The 19,402-nt window shown below is 40.8% G+C and overlaps 1 protein-coding gene across 4 annotated transcripts in view; it reads right to left on the minus strand.

Annotated features, from left to right (window-relative positions):
- The window catches only part of LOC149226486 (putative protein phosphatase 2C 45), a 619,029-nt gene that overhangs the window by 66,990 nt on the left and 532,637 nt on the right, over nucleotides 1–19,402 (minus strand). The gene's annotated exons all lie outside the window — the stretch shown is intronic.

Raw genomic sequence — 19,402 nt, forward strand, 5'->3', positions numbered from 1 at the left:
GCGTCGGGAGAAGGGATCGGTGCAGTGTTGATGCAGGGAGGTCACCCTATAGCCTTTGAGAGTCAGAAGCTCCTTCCGCACGAGAGGTTGTATTCTATATACGACAAAGAGATGCTGGCCATCATGCATGCATTGGCTAAGTACCAGCAGTATTTGGTGGGTAATAGGTTCAGGGTGAAGACTGACCACAACAGCCTCAAGTTCTTTTTGGAGCAGAAGCAGCTACAGGAGAGGCAACAGAAGTGGATCAGCAAGATCCAAGCATATGACTTTGACATTGAGTATGTCAAGGGTAAGAACAACATGGTAGCAGATGCCCTTTCACGTAGGCCAGCTACATTGTCTCTTATGAGCTTGGACGCAGACTGGAGAGCTCGACTCTTAGTAGAGTACTCCAAGGACAGATTTGCATGTGAGGTTCTGGATGGGCAGGTGGCGGATGCCAGGTACAGGGTGGTCGATGAGATCATCTAATATAGGGATCGGATCTTCTTGACTAAGGGGTCTCAGCTCAAGAAGAACATACTTCAGGAGTCACATGATTCACCATTGGCAGGTCATCAGGGGTTTACCAAAACCTATAGAGCCATTAGAGAGAGGTTCTCATGGAAGGGCCTCAAGGAGGATGTACTCCAGCATGTCCGAGAGTGCGATGTTTGCCAGAGGAACAAGGGGGAGATGAACCATCTAGTAGGACTATTGCAGCCTCTTCCCATTCCGGCGGGGAAATGGGGGTGTATTACGATGGACTTCATCATAGGGTTGCCCATGGTACAGGGCAAGGATTGCATCTTTGTCGTCATTGATCGGCTGACAAAGTACTCACACTTTTTCACCATATCCGCACACTACACAATAGCGTAGGTGGTCGAGCTGTTCTTTAGAGAGATTTTCAGGTTACATGGTCTTCCCAAGACCATCACCAGTGACAGGGACAGTCGTTTCATGGGTGGATTTTGGCAGGAGCTTTTTCGGTTGGTGGGGATGGAGTTGACACCGAGTACCAATTATCACCCATAGATGGACGGGTAGACAAAGATAGTTAACAAGTGGCTGGAGGGCTACTTGCGTAACTATGTCAGTGGTCAGTAGCGAGCATGGTTGAAGTGGCTGCATTTGGGGGAGTACTGCTACAACACTACTCATCACATGTCCATCAGTATGTCACCATTTTATGCTTTGTATGGGTATCATCCTTTATCTTTTGCTGATGTGATGTTTGGTGCTAGCAAGGCTCCGAGAGCAAAGATTTGGATCCAAGAGAGTCAGGATATTCTCCGAGCTCTCAAGGATAATATGGCTATAACGCAGAACCAGCAGAAGCTGTATGCTGACAGGGGTCGGGTGGAGAGACAGTTTGAGGTAGGGGACCTAGTCTACCTACGATTACAGCCATACCAACAGTCGTCACTAAAGCAGAAGGGGGCTGAGAAGCTCAAGCCCTGCTTTTATGGGCGATACAGGGTGATACACAAGATTGGACAAGTTGCATATGAGTTGGAGTTGCCCCAAGGCAGCAAGATTCATAACATTTTTCATGTATCATGCCTGAAGAAGGCATTGGGACAGCAGGTGACAGTGACAGATGAGCTACCACCCACGAATGATGAGGGGCATTTGGTATTGCAGCCAGAGGCTATTATTGATACCAAGGAGAAGCGGCTGTGAAACAGGACAATCCGGGAATTCTTAGTGAGGTGGAAGAATTTACTGGAGGAGGATGCCACCTGGGAGAGTGAGAAGATTTTGCAGCATTCATCACTTCAGTTGCTTGAGGACAAGCAACATTTTTCCGGGGGAGACTGTAATATTCCTAATTAGGCATGGCTAATTGGAATATTCGATTTTGCTCAATTTTGCCTTCTATAGCTATTTATAAATAAAAAGGTGAGGAGAGGGGGGACATACTCACTTCATGAATAAAGACACTCCCTAGTAGCACAACGTTGTAACTTAAAAGGTAAGCCAAGGGGGGGCCAAAGAACCACGTAGAGGAGGGGCCCATGTAGACACGTGGAGTGATTGCACAGATGGTGAGAAACACGTGGCAAGAGGAAAGCTATGTTGGAGGAGGTGAGCCTTGGGATTGAGAGAGGCCAATGCTATAAAGGAGAGAGGAGCCTCCTCATTTTGGCATTCGATTATGTGCATTTGAGCTAGTCAATTCGACTTGGAGCACGCTGGCTGTTTAGCTAGTCTGTAGCACTGTTTAGTGCATTGAGTGTGTCTGTTCGGAGATCTCACCCTTAGCCCCAGGGGACTTCGAGTGCATGCTCGGGCAAGGTATTTCCATCAGTATTTTTGCAATAGTTTTATCAACATTTTGGCAGGAGGATTGAGCATCTTGGATCACTGCGCAGTCTTGGGAGGGATGATGCAGTTCTTTCTGGCAGGAGTTCTGGATTGAGGTTTAGCAGGTGGATTTGTGCTGGGAGGTTGAGCAGGGGATCAGCTCTTGCATATTGGAGGATTTTGGCTGAGTTCCAGGCAGAGTTGTGGAGGGTTATTCCAGTGGCAGCGCAGAGCCTTGAGGGATTGCATGGGTCCTCAAGGGGGCGATTTTTGGTGGTCGGCCATTTCAGAAAAGCTTTCTGGGTTTTCTGAGTAGAATCCGATTCCAGAGTTCCAGCATTTTCTGAGGAGGGGAACAGCCCCAAATCCTCATTTGATTTCTAGCAGCAGCAGCAACACGACAGTTCCCCAGCAGCTTGGACGTAGTTCAGAGAGAGGCCATTCCTTTGCTATTCTGAGTGTATTTCTTCACTTGCCTATTGCAAGTCGAGGTTCCATCTTTCTAATCACCTCCTGTACTCATTCTATTACTCAGTATAATAAAATGGCTTAGCATTTCTCTCTACATTTCTTGAGTATCTGCTTATGGTTATATTGTTATCTGTTGCACCATTGTTATTTTTATCTCTTTGAGCTTCCCAGCTACTATACCACTTGTGTTTTTTCTCCTATACTCTTAAACAGAGTCTGGAAAGGGCCAGGTAGCCTCCAGATCTCATCCTCTTTTCAGAGGCAACATATCTAGTAAATGCCCTCCCAGTCCATCTCTGGTTGGAGTTTGCTTGTGTTTCAGGAATATTCCTGATAAGGGTTATTACATGTTTTTGGAGAAGTTATTGAAGCAGTTGATGAAGCAAGAAAGGACAAGTTTCATGAGAATGGCATCTTGGCTATAAGCCTTATTGTGGAATCTGTTAGGGATCATTTGATCCCTTATATTGTTGATCTCAAATGATCTAAGGAGATGTATGATGCCCTCATTGTACACCATCAACAACTTTAATCAATCTATAAATCTAAGGGGCCAGCTTCGTGATGTCAAGATGACAAAGAATGATACTATGGCATCATACTTTCTAAGAATATCTCGAATAAGAGATCAACTAAAAGCTATTAATGAAGAAGTATCCAATAAAGAATTCGTAGTTGTGGCAATCGGTGGTCCGCCTAAATCTTGAGACTCTTTTGCAGCAAGCATTGGTGGCAGAGAAAATGCTCCTACTTTGACAAGCTAAGGGTTGCTTGCGCTCAAGAAAAATCAAGGCTCCTATCCAGAGGCAAGATTTCAAATTCAGGTGAAGATTCTCAATCTTTTGTAGCCCAATCAAAGAATAACAAAGGTAGAAGAAATTTTGGAGGATTTCAAAGAAATATAGGTAAAAGACCTAATTCAAGCTCTGCTCCAAGACTCGCTCCACAAAGAAGACCTCCTCCTCTCTCTCAAGATAGAAGAGATATGATAAATGTTCAATGCTTCCAATGCTTCCATGGTCATTATCAAAATAAGTGTCCTCAAAGGAATGATTATCAAAGGAATGATGATCGAAAAAGGAAAGGGAAACACCATGCTTTTGTAACTAACCTTAATGAACCCTCACAGAAGAGGAGGCCTAGAAAGAGAGATTCTGATGATGAATATTCATTTTATTCTACTTTTACAGGTTCCATTGCAAGTCATGATGAGATTTGGTTGGTAGACAGTGGTGCCTCTAGGCACATGATTGGAAGTAGTGAAAATCTCTCTGCATTGGTTGAAAAGAAGATAGCTCAAAGGGTTTAGCTTGGAGATAATGGCAAGTACAAAGTCAAAGGCATTAATTATTCATCCTTCCAATTGGAATCAAGAGGCAATGTCTCTATTAACAATAATTTTGTATGTTCCTGGTTTGAAGAAGAATTTGTTGTCTATTTCATCTCTTGAAGACAAAGGGTATAGAATTGCATTTGTTGATGGAAAAATTCTAGTATGGAAGAAGGACTCATCATTTGAATCTACCAAAGTCATTGGTATACGAATTGGAGGCCTATATTGTCTCCTTGGTTGCTCTATTCAAGCCTTGATACACAACACATCTGATCTTTGTGAACTATGGCATCGAAGGTACACTCATGTTCATTATAAAGCATTATCTAGAATGAAATATTTTGTTAAAGGTGTACCTGAAATCAAGATTGAACATGATGGAGTTTGCAAAGGATGTGCTCTTGGGAAAAATGTTAAAGGAAGATGTACTAGCAGTGATAGTAGATCCAAAGGAATCTTGGATCTTGTGCATTTTTATGTTTGTGGGCCTATGCCTGACAAGTCCATGGGTGGTCATCTGTACTATGTTACTTTCATTGATGATTACTCTCATAAAAGATGGATTTATTTCTTGAGATCCAAGGATGAAGTATTTGAAAAGTTTTGGGAATTCAAGGCACAGGTTGAAAATGCTACAGGAAGAAGAATCAAGACTTTAAGGTCTAACAATGGAGGAGAGTATGTATCCAAGGAGCTGATTTCTTTAAACAAGAATGCTAGAATTAAGAGAGAGTTGATAGTTCCCTACTATCCTCAAAAAAATGAAATTGCCGAAAGGAAGAACAAAACTATTATGGAAGCTGCCAAAGCCATGCTTCATGATCAAGAGTTGCTGATGTTTCTATGGGGAGAAGCTTCAAAGACAACTGTTTATGTTCAAAATAGATGCCCACACCGAATCTTGGATTACAAGACTCCTAAAGAAGTCTTCACAGGTGAGGGACCCAATGTTGAACATTTAAGAATCTTTGGTCGTCTTGTTTATGTCCATGTACCTAAGGAGAAAAGGATGAATTTGGAACCGTCTAGAAAGAATGGAACTTTTGTTGGCTACAATGAAAATTCAAAGGCCTTCAGAGTCTATGCACCGAGACAAATTTCTATTGAAACTTGCAGGGATGCCAATTTTGATGAGGATGCCGCTTTGTAGAAGTCCAAGGGATCACAATTGGACTCTAATGATGAGATGCAGGTGGCTCCTAAGAATGTGGAATCAAAATTCAAAGAGCCCGAACCTATAGAACCTAATCCTCATGAAGAGTCAGATGATCCACATGAATTTGTTGACTCACCAAGAGTCACTATACCTGAGACTAGAAATAGGCCTACTTGGCTTGCAAGAACGTTGAAATAAGTTGAAGGACATGTTGCACCTCGTGGAACCTTCAAGGAAAGCAAGAGGCTGAAGAAATATTCAGGTTGTGCAACACTGATGAGTAAGATTATTGAGTCTGAGCCATCCACCTATGAAGAAGTAGCTAAACATCAAGTGTGGAAAGATGCTATGATTGGAGAGTACCAATCCATATTGAAGAATGATGTATGGGAAATTGTGCCAAGGCATGTAGGGAAATTCGTTGTGTTTTCCAAATGGATCTACAAAATAAAGCATGCAACTGATGGAAGTATTGAGAAGTACAAGGAAAGATTTGTGGCTCGAGGATTCTCCCAGAATGAGGGAGAGGATTATGAAGACACATTTGATCTCGTTGCTAGGTATGCTTCTATTAGATCTGTTATTGCTCTTGTTTCTATTATAGGTTGGAAATTGCATCAAATGGATCTCAAGACTGCCTTTGTGAATGGAGTCATTGAAGAGGAAGTTTATATTGAGAATCCTCAAGGCTTTGAGATTCATGATAGAGAAACACACGTTTGAAGAAAGTCTTGTATGGGCTTAAAAAGGATCCTCGTGCAAGGTACTCTTGATAGCAATTTGTTGAGCCTTGGTTTCAAAAAAAGCAATGTTGATCCAAACTTGTACTTCAATGTTGTTGAAAGTGAGCCCTTGATTTTGTTGTTGTATGTAGATGATTTGGTTTTTACAGGGGCTGAGGTTCTTATTATCCAATGTAAGAGAGTTGATTTCTAAATTTGAGATGAAGGATTTTGGTTTTATGCATTACTATTTGGGATTGGAAATATGGTAAAAGATTGATGAAATATTTGTTGGAAAAGGCAAGTACACTATTAAGATTCTTCATAAATTTGGCATCATGGACTACAACTCCATGGACCAGTGTTGCGGGGGAGCGCCCCCCCCCCCCTTCGAACCCGCTCCCGAAGCGCGCTCCGGGCGGCAGCGGGTCGGGAGCGCGCTCCCGTAAAAAAATTTGCGCTCCCTGGTCTGTGAGGGAGCGCTTCAGGGAGCGATCGCTCCCGCGCTCCCGGAGCGCTTTTTAATGCCCGGGAGCGATCGGGGAGCGATCGCTCCTTGATCGCTCCCGGGCATTAAAAAACGCTCCAGAAGCGAATTTTAAAAAACCGGGAGCGGTTCGGCGGAAAAAAATTCCGCCGGACCCGAAAAAACAAAAAAATTTAACTAATTTTTTTTGGTTTATAAGCCCAATGGGCCAAAAAAAAATCATTTCAATGAGATTGAGCTTGAGCTTGAGAGCTGAGGAAGAGCAAAGGAGCAAGGAGCAAGAGCTGAGGAGCAAGGAGCAAGAGCTGAGGAGCAAGGAGCGAGAGCTGAGGAGCGAGGAGCAAGTGCCAAGGAGCGAGGAGCAAGCTTGCAGAGGTAAGTAACTTAATCATTTAGTTAGTTTAGTTGGTTAGGTAGTTAGTTTGGTTAGTTTAATTTACCTGTTTGAGTTTAAAGATCATTAATTTAAATTAAATTAATAAATTAAATGAATTAATCCCAATAAACTAAATTAATTTGCAGATTCAAGACTCAAACCCTACAAACATCAAACACGATGGACCTGGGGATTTTTATTGGCATTTTCCTCTTCCTGGTCCCTTTTCTGGTTATTATGGTGGTGGAGAGTAGGAAACGGAGGGGGCCTGAAACTGAAGAGGTGGATGAAGAAGCCGGAGGAAGTCAAATAGGTGAAAACCCCAGTGAGGAGGATGTGGAGGAGGGTGAACATGAGGGTCAAAAAACTAAACAAGACCAAACTCCATTGTGGAAATATGTTCAGAGGGCTGAAACAGGGAGAGGGGGTGGAACCACTAAATTTCATTGCCCCCATTGCAACACTGATTACACAGGCTCATACACCCGTGCTAGAAGACACCTTTGCAGGAAAAGGGCATGGGATGGAGAGAAACAAATAGGAATCAAAACTTGCAACGCGGTGTCAACAGCAGATAGAGCCAAATACATAAAGGAAGAGGAGGACGCCCAATACAGAGCAAAAAGATCAAGGGGTTTCTTTGAAAGCTCACAAAGAACTCCTTCAGCATCCTCCCAAGGCAGTGGATATGGACATGGAGGCTCAGGGTCATCATCTTTACGCCGTAGAACCATATCAGATTTCCTTGATGAGGGGTGTAGGAATGATGTGGATTCAAAAATTTACAGGTTCCTCTATGCAAATGGGATACCATTCAATGTTCTACGCTCACCTTATTGGCACGAAATGGTTTCTGCCATAAATGATGCCCCTAAAGGATACAAGAGCCCTGGGTATGACAAGGCAAGAACTGTTGGCCTTGATCATGAAAAAGCAAAAATATCACATTCTTTGAATAAAATGACAAGTTCTTGGACTGACAATGGGGTGTCCATTGTATCTGATGGATGGACAAATGTAAAAGGCAAGCCATTGATAAGTGTTCTTGCTGTGTCCCGAAGTGGTCCCATTTTTCTAGCTGCACATGATTACTCAGACAAGTTCAAGACCGCTATCAACATTGCAGAAGCATTGCTTGAAACAATTGAGCGTATTGGCCCATACAATGTCATCCAAGTCATCACTGATAATGCTCCTAATTGTAAGGCAGCGGGAGCAATTATTGAGGATAGATACCCGAACATATTTTGGTCTGGATGTTTGGTTCACACATTGAACCTTCTGTTGCATGATATTGTCAAAAACAAAAATGAACAATACCAATGGATTGGTGATTTGTACAAGAAAGGAAAAAAAATGATAAAATTTATTACAAATCATAGCAATACCCATGGCCTTTTCCGCAGTCACTCGAGATTGGAGTTGCTGAAGATTGCGAGGACTAGATTTGGTAGCTATTACCTCACCTTCAGGCGCCTTTTGAAGGTAAGAGAGGGTTTAGCTAGCATGGTATCAAGTCCAAATTGGCAGGTGTTAAAGGAAAGGGCTACAAATGTAGCTGACATTGCAGGTTTTGAAACGGTGGAGGAGGCCGCTCTTGATGGGCAGTTTTGGACAACTGTGAGACAGGTATTGGATTTCACCAAGCCAATTTATAACATGATTCGGTTTGCAGATACAGACAAACCAGTGATTGGCGAGGTGTATGAGCAAATGGATACCATGTTGGGGGAAATAAAAGACATTGTTAATAACAGAGATCCCGACTTGTACAATCTGATTCACGATTGTGTGTGTGAACGGTGGAAAAGGCTTAACCTTCCACTACATTGCTTGGCGTATATCCTTACGCCAAAATACTACTCAGATTCTTGGTTGGGCAAACCTGCAGCAGGGGGTGGTGTTAGGACCAAACCCCATTTAGATCGAGAGGTAACTAAAAGATATCTGGATGCATTAGAAAAGTTGGTGCCTGACAGGGAGGAATGTGCAGCTGTGCGCCTTGAAATAGGCAGATACTTCACTGGCAGTGGTTTGTATGGTAACTTCCATGCAATGGACGACAAAGATAAATTTGATTCTCTCACATGGTGGGAAACATATGGCGGCGACGGACTTTTGCGAAAATTGGCATTGAAAGTTCTTGCACAGGTTGTAAATTCTTCTTCTGCAGAGAGGTGTTGGAGCACCTACAGTTATATACATAATGTGAAAAGAAACAGGCTCAACGAAAACCGAGCAGAAAGCTTGGTTTATGTGCACTACAATTTGAGGTTGTTGAGCCATTACTGTGATCGGGCTAATGAAGATCCCACATATAAAATTTGGGACAATCACCCTGAGGATGACAATTTGGAGGATGGCATTGTACATATGGAAGAACTAGAAGATGAGCTTGTACGGGATGAAGCTGAAGCAGCTGCAGCAGCCATGCCACCTCCACCTCCACCATCCAGTAGCAGTTCTTGGGGCCCGAGTCTTGTTCCATTGCTGTCGCCACCTCCATCGACACCCTCGCGTGGAGGCTCTAGTTCTGGTCGTCGGTCTGGGCGGGAGACTCCTAGAAGACCACCACGACCTACTTATACTCCTGGAGACTCTCGTGGCAAGGGCCACTTGTAGATTTACAGTTTACTTGACTTTTTTAGTTTCTATTAGACTTGTCACTTTAGTTTTCATAACTGTTCAGTGTTGAGTTTTGAGTCCTTGACTTTTGACTCTTGACTCTTTCATATCATTATGACATTATGATATTTTTTGTAAACATTATATCACTGTGACAATGAAAATTTGAAGTTTGAAGTTGGGCCTTGGCAATTATAACTCATTGGTAATGATTGTGAATTATGAATATGATGCTTTGTGAAAGACTAAAGTTGTTTCATTTCATCTCATTATTCATGTTTCATTTTATAAATTTTTAACATTTCATATCATGTTAACAGTTAGAAGTTAGGACTTAGAAATATCTTCGATATTACTTCTTGTAATGGTTAAACTTGGCTTACAAGTACAACTTGTTACTTTGGTGATCAATGATGATAAATGTTATTGAATTGAATGTTATTTTAATTTATTATTTTACTAAGGTTGATGACGATTATAATTTCTAGATGATTGATGTGATATGGTTCAATGATCAATTTATGTTTTTTTATGTTTTTTATGTCTATTTCATCATTCTACATGTTTTTGTTGACATATATGTATCAAAAATTAAAAAATATAAAATATATATATATTTTTAAAAAATCGCTCCGGGATTCGCTCCCAAACCGGGAGCTTCTGAAAATGGTCGCTCCCGCTCCCGCTCCCCGCTTCCGCTCCCGCTCCCAAGTAACACTGCCATGGACAATCCCATGGTGACAAATTTGAAAAAGCTATGAGATTGTGATTGTGATTTGATTGATCCCTCTATGTATCGCAAATTGATTCGCTCATTGAACTATTTGGTGAACACCAAACCTAATATTTGCTACACTGTGAACACATTGAGACAATTCTTGGTTGAGCTGCAACATGTGCATTGGGTTGCAACAAAAAATATATTGATATATCTTTGTGGCACCATTTATTATGGTTTGAGATATGTTTCAAATGGAAAATGGAAGCTACATGGTTTTATTGATGTTGATGTTGCTAGATGCATTGATGATAGAAAGAGCAATTTTAGGTTCTGTTTTAGCTTGGGCTCTACTATGATTTCATGGTCTAGTAAGAAGCAAAATTTTGTTGCTCTTAGTGCGGATGAAACTAAGTATATAACTGCATGTTCAGTTTGTTGTGAAGCTTTGTGGCTTCAAAAGTTGTTTGTTGGATTGTTTGATCAGGTATTGGAATCAACAATTGAATATTGTGATAATCAAAGTTGTGTAAATCTTTCTAAGAACCTCATTTTTCATGATAGGTTGAAGCACATTGAGATTAAGTATCATTACATCCAGAATATTGTCTAGCGAGGAGTTGCGAGGCTCGAGTATGTGCTTATTGAACAATAGGTTGCTGATGTTTTGACAAAACCATTGTCCTAAATGAAGTTTGCTTATTCTAGAGAACAAGTTGGAGTTGTTAAGAATCCCTCTCTGGGTGAGAGCAAGCACTGGATGTATAGCATCATGTGATTGACAATCTTCCTTCGGCTTAGCTGAGAGACCAAGGATTATGGTGGGGAAGATTGTCCTAGTTACTCCCTTGGGTCATTGAGATTGACTGAGAAACCAATGTGGTTGGGGAGTTTGGTTTTCGGTTTTAAGGCTTGGAGTGATCCCTTAAGTCATTGTGTTTGATTGAGTGCCTAGTGGGTTTGGTTGGGGACACTGATTTTGAATTTCTCCCTTCGGTTATTGTATTTCAGTAAGAGCCTCTATAGTTTGGGAGTTTGATATCGAGATAGGTATTCCTCCATTGGGTCATGGATTGAGAGACCTTGTTTATGGTCGGGGAGATGGACCCTGTGTACTCTCTTGGGTCATTGCGCTTCACTGAGAAACCATTACATATGGTTGGAGAGTTGGGCCTTGTTACCGCTCAAACTAGTAGGGGTCCTAGGAGGGGTTCCTATAGAGCAAATAGTAGGTCAAGTGGCAACAACGAAGAAATAGCCCACTGTCACCTCAGCTAAAGCTCCATGCTCTTTATGGAATTTCACCGATTGGAGGAGTCTTAGTATTAGGAAATTCACTAGGATAAATATATCAATGGTGTGCAAGTAGTGATTTCAAGAACCTATTCAAAGAGAGACTCTAATGATAGGGATTGCTTGCTTTAGAAGCAAGATGAATGGCTCTTCAAGAAGGGCTAGAAGGAGACCTAGACCTGGGGTTGAGGAGTATTTATTGATAAGAAGTGCCCTAGATCAAAGAATCCTAGAAGAATAAGGTTTCTAAGCAATCCTTGTGAAATTGGAGTGACAAGGTTGCGGTACCACAAAGAAGCCCCAGTGGACCCAAATGAGGTCAAGGGTTTGGAGTGAAGCTTCAAACAAAGGGTCTTGACCAAGTGAGGGAGAAGAAAAGGATCAAAGAAATGAGATTTGACTTTAATGTTCAATGTAATGACCCTTAATGAAGCCACTAACCAAAGGAAATCAAGGGAGAAATGGTTTTCGAGCTAGGGCTAGGAAAAACTCGAGATTCAACCATTGGATTGGCTTGAAAATTGGAGGACCTCTCAAGGACACACTAGTGTAGTTCATGACCAAGTTTCATCAATTTTGGATGGCTACAATAGATTTCGTGTGATGCCCTAGGAAGCCTACTAGGGTTAGGACTTAGACAGAGAAATGGAGGTGAGAAAGATGTTCGTTTTGGTGATCACCTAGGACTAGAATAGTGCTTAGCCTATTGGGAGAATGGAGTCAATGAGATTCAATGTTTAGAGACCCTTATACCCAACCAAGGAGTTCCCCAACAACTTCACATGGCCCTAGAGGCAACTACTGGGTTACTAGGAAAATTTTAACTTCTTTGATGCTGCAATTGATGACTTATCAAAGAAATTATGAACAATCATATACCCCTAGGACATTCATTCACTATACTTTGCATGAACATATGAAAAAGCCCTCACAAAGACAAGATCAACAAATTCACATTTAATTAAGGCAACTTCATGAGCGAAAAATTCTTCATACATTATACACATGACAAAAATGAGAAATAGACCACGAAAAGGACACTTACAAGTATAGCGAAAATCTTCCAATCATCAATAGACAAAAACTGAAGCTCCAAGATTAAAGAAAAGCTCTTTCAAACATTGAAATCATCAAGATTCCAATTCGTCCATCAATAGGTCTAGCAAAATTCTCAAGAAGAGATAATGATCCAAATCCAAGTGATGATCAAATGAAATGATCATCACATGAATATATCCTCCCTAAGGGGTTCAATTTGCCTAATTAGGCCTAATAATGCCCCAACTAAAAAAATAATGTGCAAAAATAACATAACTTGGTGACAAGTCCACCATGATAGCCCCATAAAAAAAAAAAGCTTCTCAAGAGGTAAAAACGATAGGTACAATAGGTCGAAGGGCCATTGAAGAGGCCTAGTGGAGTCCAATGAGTGCCAAGATGAATGAATGAGCTCCAAACATAGTGATAAAGGGGGTGGCCCTTTGATATCCAAGCAAATAACCTGTGGTGCCCCCGAATGGCTATGGGAGGCACAAAACATCCTCATGGGTCTCCAAATGGATTGAACAAGCCTGTATCCCATCTGTAAGGGCTGAAATAATGATGCAAGCCCTCCCATTGTCTCCCATGGCGAGACACATCCTCATCTGGGCCTTGGATCAACTACCAAGTGTGTGGTGCAATGTTGAATTTCCATGACCTTGGGTCTAGGATAGAATATTAGAATCTCAGACACTACCAAACCAAGAATCTCAACAAGAACTACTTTGCACAACAGAAAATATAAAGCAGTCTAAGTTGCACGAAACGGGGAAACGGAAACGAGTTTCCGAAACGGGAAGCGAAACGAAACGCGACCTCCCCAAATTTTGGAAACGGGGAAACGCGAATATATATAATAATATATATATATATATATATATTAAAAATATTTAAAAATTATTATTATATATATGCTCTTTTAGAAATGACTTGCTGAATAGTGTGATGAGAGAATGAGCCAAGCTGCTCTTTTATAACTTTAGAATAGGTTTCTAGAACTACCTGGAAACCCTAAAAAAATTTAAAAACAAATTAAAAACAAAAAAAAACAAAAAAAACAAGTGTTTTTTTGGGGAAACGTGGCACGTACGGCCTGGAAACGCGTTTCCGGCCGTACGGCCACGTTTCCGTTTCGGGAAACGTGGCCGTACGGCCGGAAACGCGTTTCCAGGCCGTACGGTACGGGGAAACGAGTTTCGTTTCGTTTCCCCTGGGGAAACGGACCCCCTGCCCACGTTTCCTGCAACTTAGAAAGCAGTAAATCACATATGCACACATATACACAATTTTTAACAAAATATTGTACAATAATGTACAACCCAAGGTTCGTTATATTAAACCAATCTAAATAATACAACAGCCTATGGAATATAAGATACAATGACAATCATGTTGCAGATTCTATGTTGTATCTTATCCTGCCAGTCCTTCGCTCCCGTTCTACTCTCTAGCTGCCCTTTAGTCCATCAAAGGACAACACATAGAGTCTCCAGGAGGGCTACCACCTATCACTGTTGCAAGTCACTTATGCTACAATGAACACAGACTGATCCAAACTGCTCTCTAGGCTGGCCAACACCTGAGCTCCAATCTTCCAAGCTAGTAGCCTCTTTCGTCCATCAAAGGGCTACACATTTGGCTCAAACTTCACCCAATCATGCACCGACAAACATTCTTCTTGTATGCTTCTCCAGGGCTACTTTAGGTAGCCAACATGCTGCCCTGCACCAATCCAATGGCTCCCAACTCTTCACTGCAAGATCTGATCCTAGTTGAGGTGTCCAACTACCCAAGTTGACCTCAACACACGGCTTCCATAGGCTGCAACTCAAACTGATCCAAAACTTGTCAACCCTTTGACCCAACACAAGACAAACTCAACTCCAAGTTTGTTGTACCACTGTTGTCCTTGACTGTTCTAGTTAGGGCACCTAGCACACTACAACAACCCTAATAAAATCACCCAAACAACCCTGAATTAACTGTGGCCTTCCCTCAAGTGTATCCTCTACCTCTATGCTGATGTTTAGGACACAAATCAGTCCCACGCAAGCCCTTTCTGCGATGTTAAGGCCTGCAGCCTACCACACCAGCCTTGCTGTACCCACAACCCACTCAAAACAAAGGTTCCTCACCATAATTCATGCCCCAACAAACCTAAATTTCTCCTCGTCCTGCTTGGCCTGCCTGTAGGTGTAAAACAACCCCTCAACAATCATGAAAAGGCTCCTACGCAACCTCTTTCTCTTGCTGAAATGCCTTCCTACCTATGGCCCTGATATCACCTGCCGCTTACACCTACCTATAGGTTAGTGAGAAAAGCCTTCAACCGCACAAGGTGTGGTTGGTGGCAGGGAACTCAGAGAAGGGGCTGTCACACTAAACTCGACTCTCTCCGTTTAAGCTATCTCCTAGGTTAGCTAAGAGGGGTGGCCCCTAATGAAAAGTTAAGTTAAAAGTGATATGAGGTTCTAGGAGAGTTGTTAGAGTTAAATGGATTACATCTTAAGATTTATAAGCAAAAAATGATATGAGAAATTGTTAGTTTTTGTAGCATCGGATGTGTTCTAGCCATGAAATTTTGTGGAGAGGCTAGAATACATGAGTTTTGATTTCTGGTAGCATTGGATATGCTCTAAGGCTCAAAATTTGTAGGGAGGCTAGGACACATGTATTACGTAATACCCAGCAATCATTTTAGGAAATTCCACATGGAGACAGTTTTATTAAAATAATTATTTATTTTGAATGGATGCCTAAGTCTAAACTTAGGAAATTAAAATAATTAAAGGGTATTAATTAAACTGGGTGTGAAACTTCTAGAAGAAGACGAGGATCAAGTTAAAATGATCTGATCCATTGATTATAATCTAATATGGATCGTTGATTGATCAACGCGAGGATTATACAGACTTCGATGGGGATTTGGAACACACCAAGCAGATACTTAGCTGCCCAAGTAGATCGATTTTCTCATTGGTTGAAGTTTGGCAAGAGGAGATGGAATCAAAGGGTGAGTTGTAAGTGAGAGAGAGAGGGTATCTGCAATAGTCAAGAGTGTAGGAAACAACAGGAAGAGGCAGCGCAAAAGAGGGACACAAATCACCCATGCAAAGGTAGTGACGTAGGGACAATGCAGTCACTGTGTAGATGGTGACGCAGTGTGGCTAGCGTGAGGGCAATAGGTCCTCTCAGGTGTTAGAAATTCACTGTGAAGTGGAGAAATTTGTTTGTAAAATTTCTCTTAGTGATTCTTCTTCTATTCTGCTATCTGTAGATTGTACATGAGATTTTGCTGAAGAATAATAAAAGAAACCCTCATCTACTGCACCAGTTTTCCCACATTGGGCTTTTCCGGGGACAATTGTCCAAAAATAACTGCGTTAATTTGTTATTGTTGTGCTACTATTTTCCTTACATTTATTTTTACGCAATAATTAATTTGTGAAGACTGCAATGTATGTATTTCAATATTTGCCGTAGATAACTGCAAATAATTTGTTTCAGTAAATTAACAAATAGATTCAGAAATATTATCAGTTGTTGTAGGATTTGGAATTTCCAAATTTTCACATGGTATCGGAGCATCGACAGGAGGCATGAGAGATCTAGTATAGAAGAAAAGGGAGCAACGTAGCACTGCGTAAGTAGCTCCTCAAAGTCTCTAGAAGGGCCAGACAGATAAGATTTCGAGGGACAACTAATTCTCTAAGTAAGTTGGTAGAGAATCAATCTCTAGATCGAAGGGTTGTCAGAGGTAGAAGGAGCAACTGTGGTTCTTTTGCAGAGCAGATCTCTAGCTAAGATGCAGTGTCTTGCAGTAGTAAGTACAATGTTGAGAAGGAGAATAGCATGAAACAACATGAATAGTCAAGATGTATTATCTCCCATATTAGAAGAAGAATTCGCATGTTTGTCAAGTTTAGCATCAACAGGCGTTTGGTGTATTGATAGTGGGGCTTTAGCTCACATGACTCGAGTACGAGAGTACTTCTATAGCTATCAAGAAGAGCATATGGACTTCCAGATCACTATGGGAAATAGAATGAAGTGTACTCCAATAGGGAGAGGCACCATAGCGTTTCAGATGGAAGCAAGAACCAACATAAGAGCCACTAATGTGCTATATGTGTTGGGGTTAGGAATGAATTTGATATCAGTGTCCCAATTACAGGACAAGGGGCACGATGTATACTTCATTGGAAGGAAGGTGTATGTCAAACATCCCAGCTGGAAGAAGAAGAGACAAATTGGAACTTGAAGCAACAGATTGTATAGATTGCAGATTGAATCTCTAGTGGCACTGATAGGCAGTAATCATAATGCTGAAAAGGAGTTGAACGAACTATGGCACAGACGAATGGGACACTTACACCATGGACCACTGACGATGCTCGAAGAGACTGTTACAGGAGTTTAAATCCTCAGTACTGAGCATGACGATGTATGCAGAGGATACGTATTATGGAAATACGCTAAGGCAAATTTTCCCAGAAGTGACGATAGAGCAAGAGGCGTGTTGGGATTGATACACTTAGATATTTGTGAACCGATGTCAGCAGAAGCTCTTAGCGGTGGCAAATACTTTGTCACCTTTATTGATGATCACTCTAGAAAAACATGGATCTATTTCTTAAAGACCAAGGATGCAGTTTTTGATCGGTTTAGAGAGTTTAAGGCTCTCGCAGAAAACATGACAGGGAAAAAGATAAAGGTATTGTGTTCAGATAATGGTGGAGAATATACAGATAAAAACTTCACATATTTCTGCGCAAAGGAGGGCATCAAAAGAGAGTGGACAACTCCATACAATCCACAATAGAACAGAGTAGAGGAGCGGAAGAATAGAACAATTGTCAGGGCAACAAAGGCTATGTTATATGACCAGGACTTGCCTAGATTCTTATGGGCAGAGGCATGCAACACAACAATGTATATCCAGAATAGAACTTCTCATAGAGCATTGGTGAAGAAAACGCCAGAAGGAGTCTGCACAGGGAAAAAGCCGGAGGTGAGTCATCTCAGGATATTCGGAAGTGTGGCATATTGTTACATTCCAAACGGGAAGCGTAGTAAGCTAGATCAAACTGCAGAAAAGGGGTACCTCGTAGGGTATAGTGAGACCTCAAAAGCATACAAAATCTACATTCCAAGCAACAGGAAAATTGTAGTAATACAAGATGCAAAGTTCATGGAAGATAGAGCTTTCAGAAAATCTCGAGAGATGCCAACAAAAGATCAGTCAGCAGATGTTCCATTAGTCCAACAACAACAGGGGCAGTGTTGGGCCTCAAATATGCCCATTTTTTCCACCGTACAATTCCACTATTCATAACCTAAATTCCTATATTTTTAACTCATTACATACCATAATTCAACAACTTGCCACCAGTTCATATCTTACACTTCGAGGTTGATTATCATTAGTTTTCTTAACTTCTAATGATTAGAGATGACTTTGTTATGATTTGCTAATGATGGTTTTGCCAAGTTTATTTACTGCAGGGATTTATTGCTAAAATTCTTCATAAGTCAATTAAAATAGTTGCTACAGGTTAGGTATATAATAGTTGTAGATTAAAATTTCAATTTGTGATCAAATGAAGAAGAACCTTGTGATTCTAAGACATGGAGATTGGTCAAAATATACTCATTCAGGTAACCTAGAAACTGTTTGTCAAAATTCGTCATCATGAAGAAGTTATGGTTAGTGCAATTTTTGAGTACAAAATCAGTGCCAGAATTCTTAAGTTAAGTACATAATCGCTGGCTTTGACGGTTTCGGGTTAGCGACAGTTCCATATATTTTGAGTTGAAGATTTTTTTTGTTTATTTTTCAAGCTATATGGAGTTGCAATTAGATATTCTATATCTCAATCATGCTATGCATGGATCATGAGATTTCCCAAGACAAATTTGCCATAACAAATTCCAAAAACATCATTTGAAATGTATTTTTGTAATTTTGTTGGCATTTGGCTAAGATTAGATCGTTGAGTTTTGGATCTCAAATTGTGAAAGAAGAGTATATAAAGGGAATTTACATAGAGCAGAGTTACACACAAGAGTTACAAGTTACAGGTTACACATAGAGGAGTTATGTAGGAGAGGAAGCACAATTACATTTGTTGGCTGTTGTATATTAAACTTTTGTTTTTGGATGAGTAAAGGATAATGAAGTTGCTGCAAGCTTTGGTGTCCATTTTATGAATTAAGTTTAGACCTACAACACATGGATAGGAAAGGCCGTCTGAACCCATCATGTTTGCAGGGTTAACATAGATTATGTAAGTGTGAATTTTAGTGTTTATTTCCTTTTTATATTTAATTTCTTGCAAATGATTTGAATTAGATTTAATTGCTGTGTTAATTTATTTCTGCGTTCTTGATTATGTAATTACTTTCTGATTTATGGTGTGATCCCGAGAATTTTAGGAAGTGTGTTTTGTTTCAGTCAATAGATTTATATTTCATTTCCAAGTTGTTTGTTAAATAGTTTTGAGAATTCCAACAGTTCAATTCGTATTCTAGATTCATTTAAGTTTTGTAGATTTGAGTAGAGGGCAGCGAGTGCATTGTTGTTGGTTTCACTTTGCAGGTTGTGGAGTAAGCACTCGGCCGCATTCTGCACTCGACCATTCTGCGCTCAACCACATTCTATACTCAACCACATTCTGTACTCAGGCCGCGTTCTGTACTTAGCTGTGTTTTGTACTCAAAATTGCTCTGATTTAGTTAATTAGCAAAATCTAGTTTGGAAGTGTGAGTTGTATGATTTCAATAGAGTAATTATCATAGTTAATCATTTGTTTATTTTGCAGTTTATGGAATTAGAGACTGTTTGTTAATAAATTGCGTTGTGTGAACAATTAGCTTTAGGCATAATTT

This window comes from Pinus tabuliformis, chromosome J, assembly GCF_031772625.1.
Source record: "Pinus tabuliformis cultivar Carrire ecotype Pingquan chromosome J, CPIR1, whole genome shotgun sequence".
In the NCBI taxonomy this organism is placed as follows: domain Eukaryota; kingdom Viridiplantae; phylum Streptophyta; class Pinopsida; order Pinales; family Pinaceae; genus Pinus; species Pinus tabuliformis.